The sequence below is a fragment of the Ambystoma mexicanum genome, chromosome 2p (assembly GCF_040938575.1).
Source record: "Ambystoma mexicanum isolate Mex_15411 chromosome 2p, UKY_AmexF1_1, whole genome shotgun sequence".
Lineage (NCBI taxonomy): Eukaryota > Metazoa > Chordata > Amphibia > Caudata > Ambystomatidae > Ambystoma > Ambystoma mexicanum.
The window spans coordinates 959,802,668-959,824,465 of NC_090923.1; the positions used below are offsets into that span (position 1 = coordinate 959,802,668).

General features: G+C 45.2%; 1 protein-coding gene across 1 annotated transcript in view; it reads right to left on the reverse strand.

The window, feature by feature from the left end:
• Positions 1 to 21,798, reverse strand: part of ATG2A (autophagy related 2A) — a 2,105,371-nt gene that overhangs the window by 1,530,509 nt on the left and 553,064 nt on the right. The window lies entirely within an intron of this gene.

Sequence of the window (21,798 nt, forward strand, 5' to 3'; positions counted from 1 at the left end):
GCGGCTACAGAAGCCAGACATTTGGTGCAAATCCTCTGCATTAATTTAATCCTGAAAGGTAGGACTTTGAATCGGTAGTGCCTCCTGTCTACTGCAAATTGGAAGAATTATTTGAGGTTGCGTTGTATGGGAATATGCAGGAAGGTAGATCCAGGCAATGAGAAATTAAAAGACCCGATTAGATCTCTAGTCGTCTGACTTTCTTGACCAGAAAATATCTTGTGTGAACAACTTTATTTTGATAGGAGGGTTTTTCAGGGTCCATTCATCCCTTCAGCAGGATTGCCAAGATTGTCTATGATAACGTGAAGATGTTCTTCCTTTTTGTATACCACAGGTGTTTGTACGGGAATTTTAGATTGTGGGCAAATGCCAGCACCACTATCACTCAACTGTTCCCTGTTGAGAAAGATTTTCTTTTTGCATCTTTCCCTACATAGTGTTCTATGGGCCCTGTGACGTATCAGGGTCATCTGTCCCTTCTCCCCAAGTGGAAGCCTCCCCCTTTGAGGCCAGGAAGGTAAGTCCCTCCCTAGGGCTCTGGGCAAGTGGGACCTCACTGCCAGAGACTCCCCCTTAGGGGACAAGTACTCCTGTTCCTTTGAGGAACTCCCTAGACCATCCACCATAATGGCACATACGTAATTGCCAGATGTAAAGAACATTGTAAGCTCCAGGGACTCAGCTGAAGACTAAACGAAAAATACACCAGTATGCACAAAAAGGAGGATCCGTCTCTTTAAGGGGAGACGTACATTTACCTGCGACGAGGACGAGAGAGAGAGAGAGAGAGAGAGAGAGAGAGAGAGAGAGAGAGAGAGAGAGAGAGAGAGAGAGAGAGAGAGAGAGAGAGAGAGAGCGAGAATGCTGAGTAGAGGCAAAGCCCGACCAGAGAGAAGAGGGCAAGCAAGGGAAGCCCCCTGATGAGGTGATGCCAGCAGGAGGCGGAGCCAAGCAGAGGCACAGAACCCACAACTTTCATAGGAGTCCTGGGCAGCAGAGGGAAACGCAAGAAGCACAGCGTTTTGGAGGCAAGAGCAACGAAGAAGGAAAGTCTTATCCCTTGTCACAGTCCACCCACCGAATAGCGCCAAAACCACCAAGGAAGAGAGTCCACGAGAAACCCTGCAACCCGTAGACAGACATAGGCGCATTGAGAAAGAGAACTGAGGGAGAGATAATGATGCCAAAGAGGAACCTGAGAGACAGAATAGAGGGAGAGAATCCGAGCCAGAACTAAACCCAAAAGCGTTCCTTGGCAGAAAGAGATGAACAGGGAAAACGCGAGTACCGGGAGGCCGCCGGGGCATCGATATCCAAGAGGAGAAACTCGTCCTAGTGAAATTGACAAGATAACCCAAATAACGCCATTAAAGTGGAATTGCATTAATGTAACAACAAATACGCCCGAGAGAAAAGGTATTAGGGAATGGACACCAAGAGAAACTTGTCCCAGTGTAATTGATGAGAGAGTGAATATCAAGCCGCGGCACAGGAACTGTATTAAAACCATCAAGAGATTAACAAATAAACTAGAGAGAGGAGAGATTAAAGAAGATGCACAAAGAGGCATGTCCCTGTGAAATTGACGAGAGCCTAAATATAAAGCCCAAATAGGGGAACTGTGTTAAGGTGGTCTGGAGAGTCACAAACCCACCTGAAAGAGACAGTATTAAGAATTGGATACAAACAAAATGGGAAGAAGGGTTGAAGTCTAAATGGGAACTTAAGTCAAGTGGAAACAGGGAAGAATTAATGAAACTGAGCCACGCCAAGAAAGGGGAAAGCTCACGTTGTTATAGAGGATACCCACTTTAAAAAGCTCAGAGATACAGAAATCAGAAACTGATATATACCTGGAACAAGGTAGAAGAAAGAGGGAGACAAAGAATTCTGGAGTGACTTTTCCAAGAGGGGAGAACCAACCTGAGTGCATTGTAAGAGAGCTATATAACCTTACCAAATGGCATATTAGTCCAAAGTAGTTATCTTCATAAAAAGGATGACAATATAGTTGTTAAATCAGCGTGCCAAAAAACACCACACACAGGTAAGGAGGACTTTCTGATGTCATGGAGACTCTCACACTCCATGACAAGATGCTTAACAGTTTCCAGAACATTCCCACCACATAGTCTGCAGAGACGCTGATCTCTCGCTAGCCCGTCCTGTCCCCCCAACAACTTCAAGAGTTTGCAATATTACATTTAAGTCCCAGATACTTGGTTACAATCCAGTTATTTGCATATGCCAACTGGTAGCCATGAATTCCATTATAATTCAAATATTGCAATCATTGAATCCAATAGGAATGTGAGTGATCAGATTAAGCCCATTAAGAGCACAATTTGGGAGCACTATATTCAAGAGCTCGTTGGTGCTCTGCTCAATAATAATGGCCCCATTTTGCCGCTCACTTAACGTTGTGGTATGAATATAGTGTTCTCGGAGGAAGATCTTTTGGAAGCCATAAAGAAAAAGAAAGATTCTGGAGTCCCTGACGGACTCCCGAACATGGTGATAAAGAAACCGGAATTTTGGACACAAATGATGTACACTTTCTTTGAGAAGATAACCAGGGATGGTCCTATTCCTAGTTCGTGGCAAAAGTCTCGGATGATCCCTGTTTTTAAAAAGTTTGACCAAGCGTCATAAGCAAATTATAGGCTATTAGCCATGCTCAATGCTCCCGGCAAATATTTTTGTAATCTGTTCTTAGATAAATTGAAAATATGGGCAGATCATCGCCAGCTGCTCTGTAGCAGATAGGTTTTTAGAAAGAACGTGAGGACTTACTATAATAATTGGACGATACAATATTTAATTCGACGAGCATTACGGCAAAGGAAAATTAGCTTGTACACTGCTTTCATCGATTTCTCAAAAACTTTTGATAGTGTTGATAGGAATAGACTCTGGGCAAAGTTGGAAGGGAGGGGTAGTGATCCCAATTTACTCTACCTAATTTGTCTCTTTTATACAACTACAACACAGCAGCTGTGCGGATAAACCTGGAGGGGGCTATAAAACTATACAAGCACAGCAAATTGACTCAGACAAGGTTTATTTTAGTGCTCATGTTGTTTAGCCTATATGTGGAAGAACTATGGACTAGTTTGGATACCTGTAAATCCTTCCCTCCTAAAATAGGAGACAGATCCATAGGCTGGATCATGCATGGGGATGATAACATCCTTATTGACAGAACCCCTCTTGGCCTTCAACGGGCAAGACGCACACTTAATATGTATTCTAAAGAAAATGGGTTAGAATCGCACTAAAACCAAAATTACGGTAATTGGTAGTAGACATCTTGCTAAAAATGTTGTATGAAAAAACATTGGGGTCCCCATTGAGAAAGTTAATATCTATGTCTATCTGGGTGCGTCAATAAGTGCTACCGGCTCTCCTGGCCTATTGAGCGAATACATCACTTTGCGCAGGTTCAGGGTCATACGTAAAATAACCTTTGGCATTGGTTGCTCTATTAAAGGCCTATTACAGGTTTGAAAAACTAGTCTTATATACCTAGCATATTGTATGGTCTGGAAATCCATACTAATAGAGATGTTAAGTGACTGAAGGTGTCTGAGGGAAAAACATGGCGTAGTGCTCTTGGGTTGCATCGGGGTACTCCTATGGAGGCAAACCATTTGGAGCTTTGCCTGGTCTCCCTGATGACAACTCTTAAAGTAAAGAGAAGTATGCTAATCTTAAGATAGTGGTGGGCAAGACGCCCAGGGCGAAGCACACAGACGATTACAGCGGGAAGCGCAAGCAGCTCCCGGTCACCACAACCCATATATGGTAGCAGCCAGGAGGGAAACAGACGAACCCGACACACAAGAAACCAGATACCAAAGAGGACTGCCTCAGAGAGTGCCAAGCCCCGCAACATTCCCCCTGCATATACAGAGGTACCGGGGAGAAAAGGAAAAGTGGGAGGCCGCCGGGCCAATATTAGATGAAGAGAGAAACTCGTCCCAGTCATAAGGATCAGATATTCACTAACACACTGTTTAACTGGAAGTCTGGAAAACAGATACAGAAAATAACCAACAACCCTGGATGGGAAATAGTTAAAGACTGAAAACAAATACCATGGAAGGAAGGGAAATTACCCTACGAGTTTAAAGGTGAAAAGCAGAGATGGCCTGGCATAAAATCCTGTAATGAGGTATGCGAGATAAAACTACCGAGTGAACATGACAAAGAAAGAGACAGTTGGAGAGAGAACCCAGAAGAAGGTCATTATCAAATTGGATCAAGTTCAACCCAAGCTAGGAAAGCCTGGGTTACAAGACTGTGAAAGATCTACAAGTGTAGACAAGACTGTGGGAAAGTATCTCAAGGAGAATTAACACAAGTATAGCTGTAAAGGGACGATAAGACGCAAGAACATTGTAGAAGAGCTACACAATCTTATCAAGGAGATATATACAGAGACTATTCCAGAAGATTGTATTAGGAAACATATACAGTGAAAGAGAGACTTTTCAAACACCACAAGATAAAAGTAGACCAGGGGAACAAAGAAATTCTCTTGGCCTTGATTGAGTTGGTTATATTGGTGGTAGGGTCAGGTAGAGTTAGGCTTAGACTGATAACGTTTAACTTTGGGACTTCCCGACGAACACCTTTAGTTCCTCTAGATAGGCTGGGAAACCCCTGTAGCAGAAGGGAAAGATAGGCCTTATTTAATTTCATTAAAAACAAGTAAGAATGTACTTAACGTGTCCCACTCCTTCTTCCGACCCGCCACTGCACTCATTGGGGTCCTAGACCACTCTTACTCACTCCTGAGACTAAGCCTTTCATGTTCTTCCACGTACCTCAATTGGGGTTTGGTTAAACTCTCAGAGATCCCTGTTCATTTTAGAAATCCATCCTAAAAGTTTGTTTGCAGGGTTGGGATAAGGTCTTTGGTAGCCAGTGTAGATTCACTGGAGTAATACTACAATTCTGTTCATACGGATTTAACAGTAATAGGTGTGTAAAAATGTCCCTACCTATATGCCATAATGGAAACGTACACTAGCACTACTCTTGCTACGCTCAAAATGGAAAACTTTATAAAAAATAAAAAAATAAATAGAAAATGTGGACACAGAAAGGGTTGCCCTCCTCAGGTGTAAAAGCTGAACTTATAAGGAGACTGATGGATTTTAAAGAGTCTAGTGTAACTACTTTAGCTATGGCTAGTGGCTCAGTAAATACTGGGACAGCTCACTGTTGACCATAAATAGGGTGGCCTCATAAAATCTTCCATCTAGGATTGATTTTTTAAATCTATTTTAACACTCACAATGTTATGTTTTTCCACAGAAGACTTATGTGACAGGTATACCGGCTCCACAAATGTACTGAAGTACAAGGCAGTTGCGATGGAAAGTCAAGTTTGACACTTGCCTTGTGATTGAGAGGAGCCCCTGGGCCTAACTTTTCTGCAAGTAGCCGTTGACTTATAGTGGTGGTCAGTAGAGCACATGGATCCTCTCACAATGGGAGTGATAGGGTGTTTAGTATCTGACCCTAGAGATAAAGGAGTGATAGGGTCATCACTGCTGGAGTGATACCAGTGAAAGTGCCGTGAGCATGTCTATTTTGATGGTCCGTAAGGAGCTGCCTGCTTTCTTCCCAAAACGGTCCTCACCGTTGAATGGCATGTCAACTACATTGGCTGTTGCACCCTGTCAGGAGTTTGTAGCCTTAAGCCACCCTTGGCCTGCAAAGAACTTCCCATTTCCTAGTTGGTAGAAACATGTGTCCACAAAGTCCACTGCCAAACATGCGCCATGATCTACAGCTGTCTCACCCTTATGCAGAAGGCCCATATCGTCATCGTGTACAGGAGGGCGGAGCGACCTCTGACGGGCCCATAGGATCAGAGCTCTCCCTCGAGTACTTTAAGACAAGATAGCTGCACTTTGAGGTGGATGGGGTGCGGGATTCTCTTACTCCAATACCAATCAATAAGGACAACTCAATGGTTTGGAAAAGGGAAGTCCGTTTAATGACAAGTACAAAAAACAGGGAAACATGGAAATCAACAGTGATGCGATCGCCCGTCTCGCTTCAACTTCTACCAATCTTCATTCAACAGCAATAGTTATAGCAAAAATTCGTCATCATTGAGGTGTAACGCTCATAAGTTTGTCATGCAATTCTATTGGTTGGAAAAGGTAACTTAAGTATAGTTGCTACATCAGTATAGGGTAACGGAGTGTGAGGATTGGATAACTTATCGGGTAGGAGTCTATGCCCTTCCCTCTACATTACTCATGCAAACATCACTAAAGGTACGACATCTCATTGGTTCTATCTATAGGACCTTAGATTATTTGGCCCACTGTGATTGGGCTGGCCACAACCCCAAGCATAAATCTCCACTTTAATTAGCAGCATGCAGAATGGTCACCCAGATGCGGCATGCCCCATGTTTCACCCTGCCTCCCTTCCATCAATCACTACTTTTGGGCTGTGTGTCAATTAGTTGGCTGAGGATGGCCTCGAAACTGTAGCTTCTTGTCAGGAAAAGTTATGGTATCTTCTGCTTTTGGGTGACATCAGATGTTGGTACCTCTTTGCTCTCGGCTGGTCACGTGTTAGTACACTGTGAATCTGCTTCTTTTCCTTCTATTTGTGCATTTAATTCTCTTTTAGGCCTGGCACCTGCCTGGGCCTCCTTATCTCGACCTTCGCGGGGCAGGCTGCTCTGTTCTTTAGTTTCGATTCTCCGAAGTTACTGTGTGCCTCCCTCACTTGGTTTGACCTCGACTTCCCAGGCACGAGCTGCCTCTTGCTGAGTTTCGATTGCGCCATCTCTCCTGGCTTGCGCTGGCATACGAATCCTTGCCTGTTTTGACCCTTAGTGCCCTGGGTTAATTCTGCTATAGTATAAAGTGGACTCGCACTTCGCTCTATTCTTCTACTAAGCATAGCAAGCCGCACAGTTTTCTTAGCTTCTTGCGTTCCAAGCCTATGTACAGGCGTTAGCTAGTTGCATACTTTCATCCTGCATTATAGTTACGTTCTTTGTATTTCAACATTGTCTCTTCTTCTATGTCTACTACGTTATTTTCATACATTTCGTCTTTATGTGTCACCCTTCTGGTTGCCGTTTCTTTCTTCAGTGAGTCTGTCCGGGCCCTTGTGTTGTTACCATTCGCCTTCAAATAAGGCTCTTTGGGTCTCTTCTGGGACAGTTTGTAAGTAGTCTCCAGTTTGTGTCAGCTGCTGATACGGTTGCCTCAATGGATACCTTACTGCCCATGTTTGTCTGGTTATTGGCACTTCAAAAGGTGTTGCCCTTCTGACGGGCACTGGGCAGAGCCCTAGTGCGGCTCTCTGCTGATTTATTTGCGGCAGACTCTGATGTCCTCGAGGCAGACTCACTAGCGTCTGACCATCGTACCCTTGTCCCTTGCGAGCCGTTTTTCACGCCGTCTCCCTTCTTCATTTGCCTCGCGCTCCGTCTCCTCTCCGGAGTCAGACATTGATTGTTCCCAATTCACGCAACTTCTTGTGTCATCATACTAATTTCTAATCTGTCCAGGGACAGCTTTCTACTCCCACTACTTCGGGTAACATCCTCAGTGTCGTACAACTGAGTGCTTTCCAAGCGATTGTCTTCCCCCTCTCCTTGGGATATTTGTTCTAGCCCCATTTCATCATATGTTTTATCGATCATTTCCCCGAAGTCATCTTCGATATTTGCCCTAGCCGTGCCTGGTACTGAGTCGTACACAGGAAAGAATTCTTCAATGTCTTCCCAGTCTACAAATGGATCGGGTTTTTTTTAACTTCCCTCTCCGAATATTCGAGATCGCGTGCCCTCTGTCTGCGCTTACGTTCAATATCATCATCAAATTCTTTGTGTTTCCTATCCTCTTCTCTGACCTTATCTTCTTCCCTTCTCCTCTCATTTCTATGTTCATCTGCCCTTCGAACTTCCTCGTCCCTTCGTCTCCTTATCCCCTTTTCACGTACCCTTTGCTCTTCTTCAAACCTTTGCTGTTTCTGTCTGTCTTGGTCATAGGCTGCTCTCTGTTTGCGATCGAGCTGCTTTTCTTGCTCTTCGCGATACAGGTGTTCTCGTCTCAGCCTATCTTTCCTTCTTATCCTTTCATCCCTTAACTCCTTTTCGTTCTCCGTGCCTCATCTAACCTCTCTTTAGGTCTCACATCATCACTTCCTTTCCCATCGAATTTCAATAAGATTTGACCTCCCATCCATTCATCTTTTGCAAATGCTATGTCATCAGTTCTGACTTCACATCCTTTCCATTTCTTTCCCTCTTTCTCCTTATCAAGAGATGCACTAGTCTGTGCCCGATCCTTCCTTTCATCATCGCGTCTCTCTTTGCCCCTCGGGACTGCAGAGGTGATATTCTTGTCCTTATCCTTCCCTTGATTTTCGTCACTACTGTATGTGGGTGACTCATTTGCGGGTTGCTATACCCTGTGGCTGCCTTAAGCTCTCTCAATGGGTAGAGTCCCTCAGATTTACTTCGCTCGGTTTCTGCTTCAGGCGGGGCATGTGGCGCGATAAGCGTCTCACCCCCCTCTGTGCATACATTTAATATCCAGTTTGTAGGTGGCTCTTCCTCCTTTGACTGTTCGAACATTTTCCAAAGTTCTAGAACAGCAAGGCGTTTTTCTACCTTCTTGCATGTATATGTGGCATGCAAGTAAGTCATATGCTGTAAGACGGCTTTAGATAAGGACCCATTATGTGGTCACGGCATAAACATCTTGTGGGCGGTACCCTTAACCCACTCGGTGCTATATTTCTTAAGCTTGGGTGCATGTTTCGGCAGTTGCTTACATAAGTGCGCTAACGGAGTAATGTCGTCCATGCTTAGATCTATTCTATTTTCCTCTTATACGTCACTTTTCAATGCTTTCATGCAACTTTAACACTGCCAACAATACAAGCAAGCACCAAACACCGCAAGCTCCAATCCAATCCAATCCAATTTTTCCCGGCAAAACCTTTTCTCTCACCAATTTCCTCAAAACATCAATTCGTGTGCGATTCCCTCTCAACTATAGAATCGCGTAAAATCCTAATCAGTCCTAAACAACAAAGACAAATTTCCTTACATGTGACACATAGCAGAACATTTAACAGACTTGACAGATACCAGCTGGACACAAATATCTCTGCCTCTAATTTTTACCCTGACATGGAGTTTAAACGAACCCCGTTCACGACGTCTTTAAACGTGGTGGTAGCCTAATCGTCCCCTAGTATGTGGTGCTCTGAGTTCACGTTTCATCTGACCCCTATATTAAAGCGCAGGAATAAGGCGTATCCTCTCTCTTTCTCAGGTGTCCGCCCGCTATCCTCTATTTATTCAATTATTCTCGAGCCATTATCCCCTTATATATATATATAAAGTCTTCTCTATTTCTGATTATTTTGTTTTTTCCACCTCCCTCCGTTACCTTTTCCCTTACTTGTTCTAAAGCTTATGACATTTGCCAAAACATTCAATTTTTATTTCACTCACCATTCGCATCGTTCTTCTCTGGACCCTTGGGATCACCGCCTCCGTTACCGCCTCATTCAGTCTTTCGCCTGATCCACTGCCCGTAGGAATGGGAAGGGTTATGTTTTTAAAACGGGTCCCTTCAGGCCCACTGCAGTTTTGGATCAATTTATACTACCATTGTCCACGGGAAGCTTCACAGTCTACTCAGTCAAATGGCGAAGGACTTGTGATATTGCCGAAGACCTAGAGTTACTTCGTGTCGACGGTCAATAGGTGTCTTATTTTAATCAATCAATAATTGATGGTCAAAACCATCCTCTCTGCTACCAAGTGTACAGGAGGGCGGAGCAACCTCTGACGGGCCCATAGGATCAGAGCGCACCCTCGAGTACTGAACCTTGAGGTGGATGGGGTACGGCATTCTCTTACTCCAACACCAATCAATAAGGATAACTCAATGGTTTGGCAAAGGGAAGTCCGTTTAATGACAAGTACAAAAACGGGGGAAACATAGAAATCAACAGTAATGCGATCGCCCGTCTCGCTTCAACTTCCACCAATCGTCATTCAACAGCAATAGTTATAGCAAAAATGTGTCATCATTGACGTGTAACACTAAGTTTGTCATGCAATTCTATTGGTTGGAAAAGGTAACTTAAGTATAGGTGCTATATCTGTATAGGGTAACGGAGTGTGAGGATTGGATAACTCTTATCGGGTAGGCGTCTATGCCCTTCCCTCTACATTACTCATGCAAACGTCACTAAAGGTACGACATCTCATTGGTTCTACTATCTATAGGACCTTAGATTATTTGGCCCACTGTGATTGGGCTGGCTAAAACACTAAGCATAAATCTCCACTTTAATTAGCAGCATGCAGAATGGTCACCCAGATGCGGCATGCCCCATAGTTCACCCTGCCTCCCTTCCATCAATCAGTACTTTAGGGCTATGTGTCAATTAGTTGGCTGAGGATGGCCTCGAAACTGTAGATTCTTGTCAGGAAAAGTGAAGGTATCTTCTACTTTTGGGTGACATCAGACGTTGGTACCTCTTTGCTCTCGGCTGGTCACGTGTTAGTACAGTGTGAATCTGCTTCTTTTCCTTCTATGTGTGCATGTAATTCTCTTTTAGGCCTGCCACCTGCCTGGGCCTCCTTATCTCGACCTTCGCGGGGCAGGCTGCTCGGTTCTTAAGTTTCGATTCTCCGAAGTTAATGTCTGCCTCCCTCACTTAGTTTGACCTTGACTTCCCAGGCACAAACTGCCTCTTGCTGAGTTTCGATTCCGCCATCTCTCCTGGCTTGCGCTGGCATACGAATCCTTGCCTGTTTTGACCCTAGTGCCCTGGGTTCATTCTGCTATAGTATAAAGCAGACTCGCACTTATATAATGTGCTTTGTTGAGGTAGATATAAAGTTGGCACTTGCCGCTCTGTTCTTCTACTAAGCATAGCAAGCCTCACCGTTTTCTTAGCTTCTTGCGTTTCAAGCCTATGTACAGGCGTTAGCTAGTTGCATACTTTCATCCTGCATCATAGTTACGTTTCTTTATATTTCAACATCGTCTCTTCTTCTATGTCTACTATGTTGTTTTCATACATTTCGTCTGTCACCCTTTTGGTTGCCGTTTCTTTCATCAGTGAGTCTGTCCGGGCCCTTGTGTTGTCACCAATCGCCTTCAATTAAGGCCCTTTGGATCTCTTCTGGGACAGTTTGTAAGTAGTCTCCAGTTAGTGTCAGCTGCTGATACGTTTTTTTCAATGGATACCTTACTGCCCATGGTTGTCTGGTTATTGGCACTTCAAAAGGTGTTGCCCTTCTGACGTTCACTGGGCAGAGCCCTAGTGCGGCTCTCTGCTGATTTATTTGCTCATCATACGTCACATATCTTGGCGTGTACGTTCCTGGTACTTCAAAATGGGTGGCTGGAGTGCAGGCCATATCTGAGACCTCCTCTACAATCCTTTTCGTCATCCATTAGAAACTAGTTAGGTGCCAGTTGGAACCATATTGTATACATCTAGCTGTTTCTACTTTGCTCAGCCGGACTGAACAAGGGCACAATGGGTTTGCTGACCATTTTCTGGCAGCTGCTGACAGACTCTAAACTAAGCTGGGATCACAGACACTTAATAGACCTTGCCAGAGGCTCTATATTATTTCTTTATAAGGACCAGTCTTGAGGGGAACATGAAAGGGTTTCACCTCACAGCCACGCCATCACTCCCACATGACCTCCAAAATTGTTGAATGTAGATTTAAAAATATTCACTAAAATATGGTCAAATAGATTATATAGATACATGGGGGACTACACTGATGAGTCTCAAGTAGGCTTCATTCCAGGGAGATTTGGCTATGATAATATTAGAACAGTTTTGAATGTTATAGGTTTGCATACTAATGAGTCAGATTATTTATTCGTTTTTTTGACGCAGAAAAAGCTTTTGATACGGTCATTTGGAATTTTTTAGAATACACATTGAGAGAAATGGGATTTGGCCCTAATTTTATTCAAGCAGTGAATTGAATACATAAGAACATATCAGCAAGGGTACAAATGAATGGATAAATATCCAGAACGTTTTGTTTATCAAAAGGCACCAGGCAAGAGTGCCCGCTATCACCATTCCTATTCAATCTAGCACTGGAAACATTGGCAGCGTACATTAGACAATGTAATGGAATAAAGGGGATTCAAATAGGAGGTACTGAAATAAATATATTAGCTTATGCAGATGATATGACTATACTTCTTCCTAATCCTTCAATATGTGGCCTGGTTCTGAAAGCAATGATGGAGGAAGTGGGGAAATCGTCAGGTCATAAGATTAAATGGAATAAGAAAGACATTTTACCCCTTTACGCTGTATGTAATAAAAGTATGTTGAAATCCTGGCATTTCAAGTGGTCCCCAAATGGAGTGAAATATCTAGGGATTCATATTATTAGCGATTTAAAACAAATTGTGAAATTGAATGTTGATAAGGTAATAGGAAAAATGTCAATCAATATAAAGAAATGGGAACGGTTGACCTTGAATTTGTGGGCTAAAATAAATGCTATCAAGATGGTATTATTACCTAAAGTATTGTATATTATACAATCGCTTCCTCTATAAGTTACAAAAAAAACTTTACAGAAAATTGAAAAGGTTTTTCAGAACTTTCTATGGGGGATCGGTAGAAAACCACGTATTCCAAAATACATTTCTTGTTACGTAAAGTGCAAGAAGGAGGGTTTGGCTATCCAGATCTATTTAATTATTATAAGGGATTGCTTAAAAAAAAGGCTCACACTACTTCAGTAACGATAATGGAAAAGATCAGATCTGGTTGAAGATTGAAAGGGATATCGGTAAACCTTATGCTCTGGACACCTTTTATACAATGGAGAAGATGTCAGGGAAACATGTAAGACTTCAGCCAATAATAGCAACTAGGAATGCTTTAGTAGCATTGTTTAAAGAAAATGGTCAACATTTTGGGATTAGTCATGATGGCATAATCAAGCGTTACAACTGCTAAACAAATGTTTACACTGGCACGGCTGGATTAAGACGTATTCATAGGATAAGGGATATTTTAGGGGGAAATAAAATACAAAATTTCGAGGAAATATGGAGTAAATTTAGCTTAAATAGGAGAGAATTAAATTGTTATATGGAGCTAAATCTTCTTATAAAATCAGAGAATGAGTATGCTTGATAGGGATATGGAGAAGAGACCAGAGATTTGTAAGTTGTTTGATGGACAGGTACATAGGGTGTTCACTTATATGCATTTCATTGCTACGAGGCCGGATTAGGTAGGTTCATGGTCAAAATGGAAAGAAGTTTGGTCCAATGATAATAATTTAGAAATATCAGAAAAGGAATGGGAGGATCTGCTTAGAGTGGGACCTTAAACAAAAATGGATACGGCATGCGGTTCATAAGACAAAAAATTATTGGGAGAATATACTGGACCCCGGAAATAATGCATAAACTTAAGCTATTGGATGATGTGTGTTGGAGTTGTAAAAGGAGTAGAGAGACCTTCGTGCATTTACTCTGGGATTGTCCAAGGGTGCACACTTTCTGGAAGGTTTTAGACAGAATAGATATCATTTTAAACATAACTATTCCTAGGTCAGCTGCGAATGTGATTTTACTAATGCATAGAGGGAGATGTCTAATTACAACGGAATATGACGCATGGGCTGACAAGGCCTTGGTGGTTGCTGTTAAGTTAATTCTTAAAGTCTGGAAAAGTAGAAAAAAGCCTGTTGTGGAGGATTGGTTGATAGAAATGCAAATACTATCTAAATATGAGAAAGTATTGAAAAATAAGGACTGTGAAGATGTCTACCTTTCATTATGGAGTCCTTTTAACTGCTTATATGAGTACATTTTGTTTCTCTTTGTTTTGGTTGTGCTATGTTGCGTTTGTATGTATTAATCTACCATACTCATGTTTTCATTGGATGAAGCATAATACTAACTATGTGGGGTTATGAGTTACATTTAAAAGATCATAGGATAATTTCAGGGTTATTTTGATAGTATAATATTATGTCATATTAATATGTTTTATACTCTGCAGCCCAGGAATGTATTTGAAATCCATTATACTGGTGATATGTATGTGTCGTTAAAACCGAACAAACATATGACAATGCATTACTTACCGTAAAAGCATTTCTGATGGTTGTATCTGCTTAGATTCACATGCTGTGCATAGGTCCGACATCCAGTGGTCACTGCGGAGTATTGCATTTTGTTTTTCGTAGTCGAAAAGGGGACGTCGACAAGGCGTGTCTGTAACACTATCCCTATAGTGACGTGCGTTGTACCCACAATCCCTCACGCGTCGAGGTCCCTCTGTTTGTATTTTTCTGCCCTGAGGGAGCCTTATAGACGTGAGTGAGTACAGAAAAGAGAGATATAAAGGAAGTCTATGTTCCTTCCATCCGAGCGGGGAGGAAGGGTGGGCGCATGTGAATCTAAGCAGATACAACCATCAGAAATGCTTTTACGGTAAGTAATGCATTGTCTTCTGATGTTTGTTAATCTGCTTAGAATCACATGCTGTGCATAGACTAGCGAGCAGTACCCGGAGTTGGCGGTGGGTTATGAGAAGGAACAGTAGAGAAAAGATGTCTTAATACTGCCTGTCCCACCTGGGAGTCAGATCTAGAGTGTGCATCTAGACAGTAGTGTTTTGTAAAGGTGTGCACAGAACTCCAGGTAGCCGCTTTGCAGATGGACTCAAGGGGAACATTTGCAATGAATGCTATGGAAGCCCCAGTGCCTCGAGTGGAATGTGCTCTTGGCTTGAAGGGTAGTTCTCTCTTAGCAAGAGTGTAACAGAGAGTGATGCATTGAACAATCCATCTAGATATAGTGGATTTTGAGACCGCATCTCCTTCTCTTCCTGCTGCCACCGAGACAAAGAACTGATTAGTCTTTCTCAGTGGTCTGGTTCTTTCCATATAGAACATGACAGCTCTGCGTACATCTAGTGTATGCAGACTTTTTTCTCCCGAGCTGGAAGGGTTTTGAAAGAACGTTGGTAGTTCTATAGTTTGGTTTACATGAAATTTCGAGATGAATTTAGGTGCAAACCTTGGGTGTGTGCGTAGAACCACTTTATTTTTGTGAACTGTTACAAAGGGGTCTAGTACAGAAAGAGCCTGTAGTTCACTTACTCTCCTAATGGAGGTGATAGCTATTAGGAAAGCAGTCTTAAGGGTGATATCTTTAAGAGTTGCCTTGTGCATGGGTTCGAAGGGAGGGCCCATGAGTCTGGAAAGTACCACATTTAAGTCCCATCCGGGAGCTGGGTTAGCTATCGGAGGGTGTATCCTTTTTACCCCCTCCATGAAGGCTTTGATAACTGGTATCTTCCACCACGACACTTTAAGTTGGGAAGTGGTGTATGCAGAAAGTGCCGCTAGGTGGACTTTAATGGAATTGAATACTAAACCTGAATCCAGTAAATGGGTCAAGTATAGAATAATGTCAGTAGGAGAGCAGTCAACTGGGTTGATGCTAGTACTTCTACACCAGATAACGAATCTTTTCCATTTGCTAGAATAGCAGTGTCGAGTATTAGGTTTTCTGGCTTCCCTGAGGATGTCCATACATCTCTGTGGGAGTTGTAAATGTCCAAATTCTATGATCTCAGGAGCCAGGCTGCTAAGTTCATGGTCTGAGGGCATGGATGCAGTGTCCTGCCCTTGTCTTGTGACAGCATGTTGTACGGGCAGGGAAGTTTCACTGGGGGAGATAGGGACATGTCCATCAAGTGAGCGAACCAAGGTTGCCGTGCCCACATTGGGGCCACTAGTATCATGGTAACCTGCTCCTGGTGCATCTTGTGCACCACTTTGTTGAGAAGGGGAGTCGGGGGAAAGGCGTAAACAAATTTCCCTGACCATTGAATCAACAGACCGTTCCCCTTGGACTGGTTCTGGGGGTACCTGGAGGCGTAACTTTGGCATTGTGAGTTCTCCAGGGTTGCGAACAGGTCTATTTCCGGGAATCCCCATTGCGTGAAGATGTCTAAGACGATGTCTTCGTGCAATTGCCATTCGTACTCTTCGGGCAGGGGGAAGTCTCTGCTGAGTTTGTCTGCTAGCAGATTGAGTTCCCCTGGTACATGTTGTGCTAGTAGGAACATGTTGTGTTTGAGAGCCCACTTCCATATATTCTGGGACAGCTTGGACAGTCCTGGAGAGTGAGTGCCCCCTTGCTTGTTGAGGTAGTACATGGCTGTGGTGCTGTCTGTGAGGACCATCACTGTCTTTCCTTGTAAGTGTTCCTGAAAGGCTTTCAGTGCTTTGAACACCGCTAGTAGTTCCAGCAGGTTTATATGCTTGGATGCTAAACTCGGAGTCCACACTCCGTGTGCCGTTTGATGGGATAGGTGAGCCCCCCATCCTGTAAGGGATGCGTCTGTGGTTAGAGTGGCTTCCACTGCGGGTGTGGCAAAAGTTTTCCCTAATAACAGGTTTTCTTTTGTCCACCACCGTAGCGAGAGAACCAAGGCCTGCGAGACCACCACTAGATCGTCCCATTGTCCGCTGGCCTGACACCACTGGCTGTAGAGCCACTCTTGCATTGGGCGCATGCGCAGGCGCGCGTGAGGTACCAAATAAATACATGACGCCATCATCCCTAGCAAGCGCATTGCTTTGCGTACCGTCACCTCTCGGCCTGCTACATAATGGGGAATTTGAAACAGCATGTTTTGGACCCTCTCGTTGGAGGGGAATACGAGGCCGTCCCTTGTTCGAATTAGAGCCCCTAGGAATTGTTTGGTTTGGCTGGGGTCTAAGCTGGACTTCTTTTCGTTGATGGAGAAGCCCAGTTGGGACAAAAGGTCTACGGTCTTTTGGGTATTGGAGAAGCATGTTTCGTAAGAATCCCCTGTTATGAGCCAGTCGTCGAGGTAAGGGTATACCGGGATGGATAATCTGCGCAGGTGGGCCGCTGCCACTGCCAGTACTTTCGTGAATACCCTTGGTGCAGATGCTATCCCGAAGGGTAGTACTCTGAACTGGTAGTGTTTGTCCTCTATTTTGAACCTGAGGTATTTTCTGTGCGATGTCAACATTAAAATATGAAAGTATGCATCTTTCATGTCCAGTGTTGTCATGTAATCCCCTTGTGATAACAGTGGGATTACCTCCTGTAAGGTCACCATACGAAACTTTTGGGGTTTGACAAATATGTTCGCTGGGCGCAGATCTAATACAGGGCGCATGGTTAAGTCCTTTTTGGGTACAAGGAAGTACACTGAATAAATACCTTCTGTTACCTGTGATAGGGGGACGGGCTCTATAGCTTCTTTCTTCAGTAGTTCTTCCACCTCTTGAAGAAGAATGGAGAGGTGTTGCGGTGTCATGCGCCGGTTCCGTGGGGGTTTGTACTTCGGGGAACCGTTGAACTCGATGCAGTATCCGTGGGCTATGGTGGATAATACCCAACGGTCTGACGTGATTCCCTCCCATGCTGAAAGGAACGATGTTAGCCGGCCCCCGACCGGTGATGCATGGGAGGGGACCCGAATTTTCGGGTCATTTGCTGGTATTGGGCGTGGAACCTCTGGGGCTGGAGCCACGACCTCTTCCTTTGCCACGGCGTTGGCCTCTTTGACTGAACTGGGTGTTACCCTGGTTGGTGGGCCAGTTGGAGCCAGAGTAATATTGTTGTTGTTGGTTCTGCTGCTGTCTTTGGCCACGAAAGGAGCGTTTATTACCATAGCCTCGCCTGTTAGGGGGCCTAGAAATTTGATCAAGAGTTTTGATGGTATCAAACTCTTTTTTAGCATGTTCTAGGGCCTCATCTACTGCTTTCCCAAACAGATGCGTCTGTTCAATGGGTTTATTTATGAGGGAGGCTTGGGTTTCGGGCTTAAAACCTGAATTGCGTAGCCAAACGTGGCGCTTGAGAAGTATTCCCTGCACTAGGGAGCGGCCAGCCGTCTCAGCGGCATCTAGGGAGTTTTTAACGATGCCCTGGTTTACCAGTGTGCCCTCTGATATAATAGCTAGCAGGCGAGAACGCAGAGGTTCAGGTGCTTCCTCTGCTTCGCTGCGCAGCTTGTTCCACTGTGCATCTGCGTAGCTAGCTAAAAGTGAGTTGTTATTAGCAATTCTAGTGGAGAAGGCGGCGGAGGTCGTGATTCTCTTCCCCAGTGCGTAGAGTTTTTTGCCTTCTTTGTCTGGAGGTGCTTCACTAGTGGATAGTGGCACCCCTGCTCTTTTTCTTGTGTTGGTAACCACAAGGGAGTCCGGAATAGAGTGTCCTCTGATGTATAAAGGGTCAGAGGATGAAGGGCTGAAGAGCTTTTCTATTCTAGGGTTGACCCCTCTTACTAGAGCTGGGTTAGTAAGGGAAGGAGAAATTCTTCTTTTAATAGAAGCCAGGAGAGGAATAGATTGGCTAACAGGGGCTTTTTCTTTGATGACTTTTTCTACAAAGTCGATGTCTGGAAGAGTTTCCCCTGTATCAATCTCAAAATGCGCTGCTGCCTTGCGCAATAGTGCATTGAGGGAAGGTTGGTCATCTATGGGAGAGGAGTTCCCATGTGAATCCTTGAGAGGAGAAGGGAGAAAGGCATCAGGGTCTGAATGTACTGATGGGGATTGCCAAGGCTGCACTGACGGTGAATGCCAGGGCTGCGAGGTAGCTGTATCCTCTTCAAACCCTGTAGGAGTGGTGTAAGGATCTTCTTCGAACCCCTCTTGCTCAAGTTCTACCTCTTCTTCTCCACCCAAACACTCCTCATCTTCTTGGAGGTATTGCTCCTCCTCAGTGAGGTCAACTAGCCTAGGAATCTTGACTCTAGGGTCATCCTGTGGCCATTCTCTTTGTCTTTTGTGAGTGGGTGGGTCTTGGTTTCCTAGAAACCTTTCCATTTTCTCCATGCAAGAATGGAGTCTTTCAAGGGTCTCATGGGGTACCCCTGAATAGTCTAGAGGGGGAAAATTAGTGTTTTCGCCTTCGAATCGTTTCGAACGCTCCCACAGCGTCGACGAGAGGTTCCCGTCTCCTTCTGAAAAGCCTTCAGGTAGTTCGGAAGCGTCCTTTGGAGAAAGGGGCAGTTCCTGGCTACTTTTGTGTTTTTTCGACGCGGTATTCGACGTTTGTTTCGTCGTCCGCGTACGTTCGTCTTCGGCGACAATTCTCGCTAGGCTCTCGGCCACGATTTTGTCCGTCGAGGGCTTTGGTGTCGACGTTGTGTGCGTTGCGCGTTGTACCTCGACGGTCGCTCTATGGAGCGTTGCGTCGGATGTTTTTGGGGTAGCGCCCGTGTTAGACGGAAGCCCAATCGCTGGTCGCGGCTGCGTTTGCGGGTGGGGCTTGTGACCTTTACGGTCTGCGGTAGACGCCGGAGTGCCCTGCGTCCCCTTCGGCGCTGATGGATCCTTCGTTCTCGACGAAGAAGAGCCGTGGGTAGTGTGTTTAGCCTTATGGGGTCTGTGTGCGTCCTTGTCGCCGGGGTGTTCATCCCCATAAGCAGGGCGTGAGCCGAGCCCGTCGGGGCCGGGGACGGACGACGAGGAGCGTGAGCGCTCCTTCTGGGGGTTCATGACTTCCGTAACGGACGTCGAGTTATCGCACTCCTCGTCACTTTCAGTAACAGCGGCAGCGGGTGAGGAAACTGACTTCGACATCGCGTAGTCTGCCCACCTCTTAACCCTACGTTCTTTAAGAGTCCTGGGTTTTAAGAGCTTGCAGGCTGCGCAGCTGTTCTCTATGTGATCGAGGGGTAAGCAACGATTACAGAGCTTGTGCTTATCTTTCCAAGTATATTTGCCCCTGCAGCGTGGGCAAAACTTAAATGGTGTCCTCTCCATAGCTGAGGCAATAATAGCTGGCGATAACAACCCCAAGGGAAAGAAAAGGGAGAAAGAAAGACATTCTCAAAGAGAAGAGACAAAGTTCTAACCCCCACTCTCCCTACTGTAAGTTGGCCGTCGAGGCCAGGCCACGTGTTCGGCAGCGCCGAAGGATCTCCTCCGCTCTTCCTCTCCGTCGAAAATAGTTCGGCGGAGAAACAGCTTCACAGCTAACGTCGAGGGGGAGGGATCGTTACCAGTATATTAAGTTATGACAAAAGGACCGAGGTCCGTGGTAAGTATAGCAATGTCTCTCTAGGAGCTCCGCGAAAGGCGACCAGAAACTGGGCGGAAAAAAACAATCTGAGGGACCTCGACGCGTGAGGGATTGTGGGTACAACGCACGTCACTATAGGGATAGTGTTACAGACACGCCTTGTCGACGTCCCCTTTTCGACTACGAAAAACAAAATGCAATACTCCGCAGTGACCACTGGATGTCGGACCTATGCACAGCATGTGATTCTAAGCAGATTAACAAACATCAGAAATATATATATTTTTAAATGGGAATTAAGAATTGTTTGCCTTGTCTTTTCTCTTCTTGGATAAAAGAAACCTTCCCTTCTTTGTTCTATGAGCAGCAAATTTAACAATGTTGCAGTCTTCGTGGTGGTTAAATCAGCATTAATGTCCGTTGCAACGGAACCATCATGGTTCAGGGACTTCAACCCAACCTTCTTCTCTTTAATAGGCTCCTCCCTCGCCACTCTAATCTTACCTCCCCTCCGGCCAGGCTGACTCGCCCACTGTGCATTCCTCCTCCTCTACACTGGCCCCCTTGCCCACTACGCCCTCCTCCTCCTCCTCCTCCGCCTCCGCCTCCTCCTCTTCCTCTGTACAGGCACCTGGGCCCTGCCATACTGTGCCGGCTCCCTTGTCGGCCTCGTCGACTCCTCCATCCACTACTATCCCTCTGGCACTCTTGCCACCCTAGGGGGTGGGGGGTAGGGCACTGTCCCATGCACCCCCCCTCCTCACGGAAGACCATTAAGGATGGCAAGCTGCTCCACATTCCCTCCCTTAACACTCGCTCCGTTGTAAAACACTCAACCGATATCTGCAACCTCCTCGAATTCCTGGATCTTGATGTGCTCGCCATCACGGAGATATGGTTCAAGGAAACCTCTGTCACAAGCTTTGACACTCCTCCCTGAAGGCTACAAAATCCTTTCTGCGCCCAGGCTAAAGAAGACAGGTGGTTGAGAAGCATCGATCTTCCCTGAATGGATACCTGTGTCTATTATCCCTACTTAGGCCTACTCCTCCTTCGAATGCCTAGTCTGCAGGCTCTCTCTCGCTCCTAAATCCTCCATCCTCATGGCCACATTCTATAGGCCTCCTGGACAGCTCACTCTGTTCCTTTTGGAATGGACCAACCTAGCCTCTTCTCTACTCTCCACCTCCCCTCAACTCTTCCTGCTGGGTGACCTCAACATCCATCTGGACTCTCCTGACTTGTCAGGACCTTTCCGCAACCTATGCGACTCGCTCTCCCTCTCTAGTCTACCCTCTGGATCTACTGACACCGCGGGCCACACGTTAGATGCTCTCATCACCACTGGCATCCACTCTATCTCTCTCAGCACCTCTCGCTCTTGGACCGATCACTTCCTGCTATTAACTCACCTGAATCTCTCTCCTCTGGCAGCAACCACCCTGCACAGCCACTCTGCATCATGGTGTCCAACACTCTTGATATTTTTGCCCCTGTTTATTCAAGCCCACATCTCTGCGGCATCAAACAACACAGCTGAACTTTTCAAAGTCTGCAATGAACTGGCCAATCCTGCAGCAGCCTCCTCATCTATCACTCCAACCCAGGACCTCTGCTCGGCCCTAGCAGCACACTTCACCACAAAAACCCAAGACATCCTCTCCTCCCTTCCCCCCACACCACAGTACACACC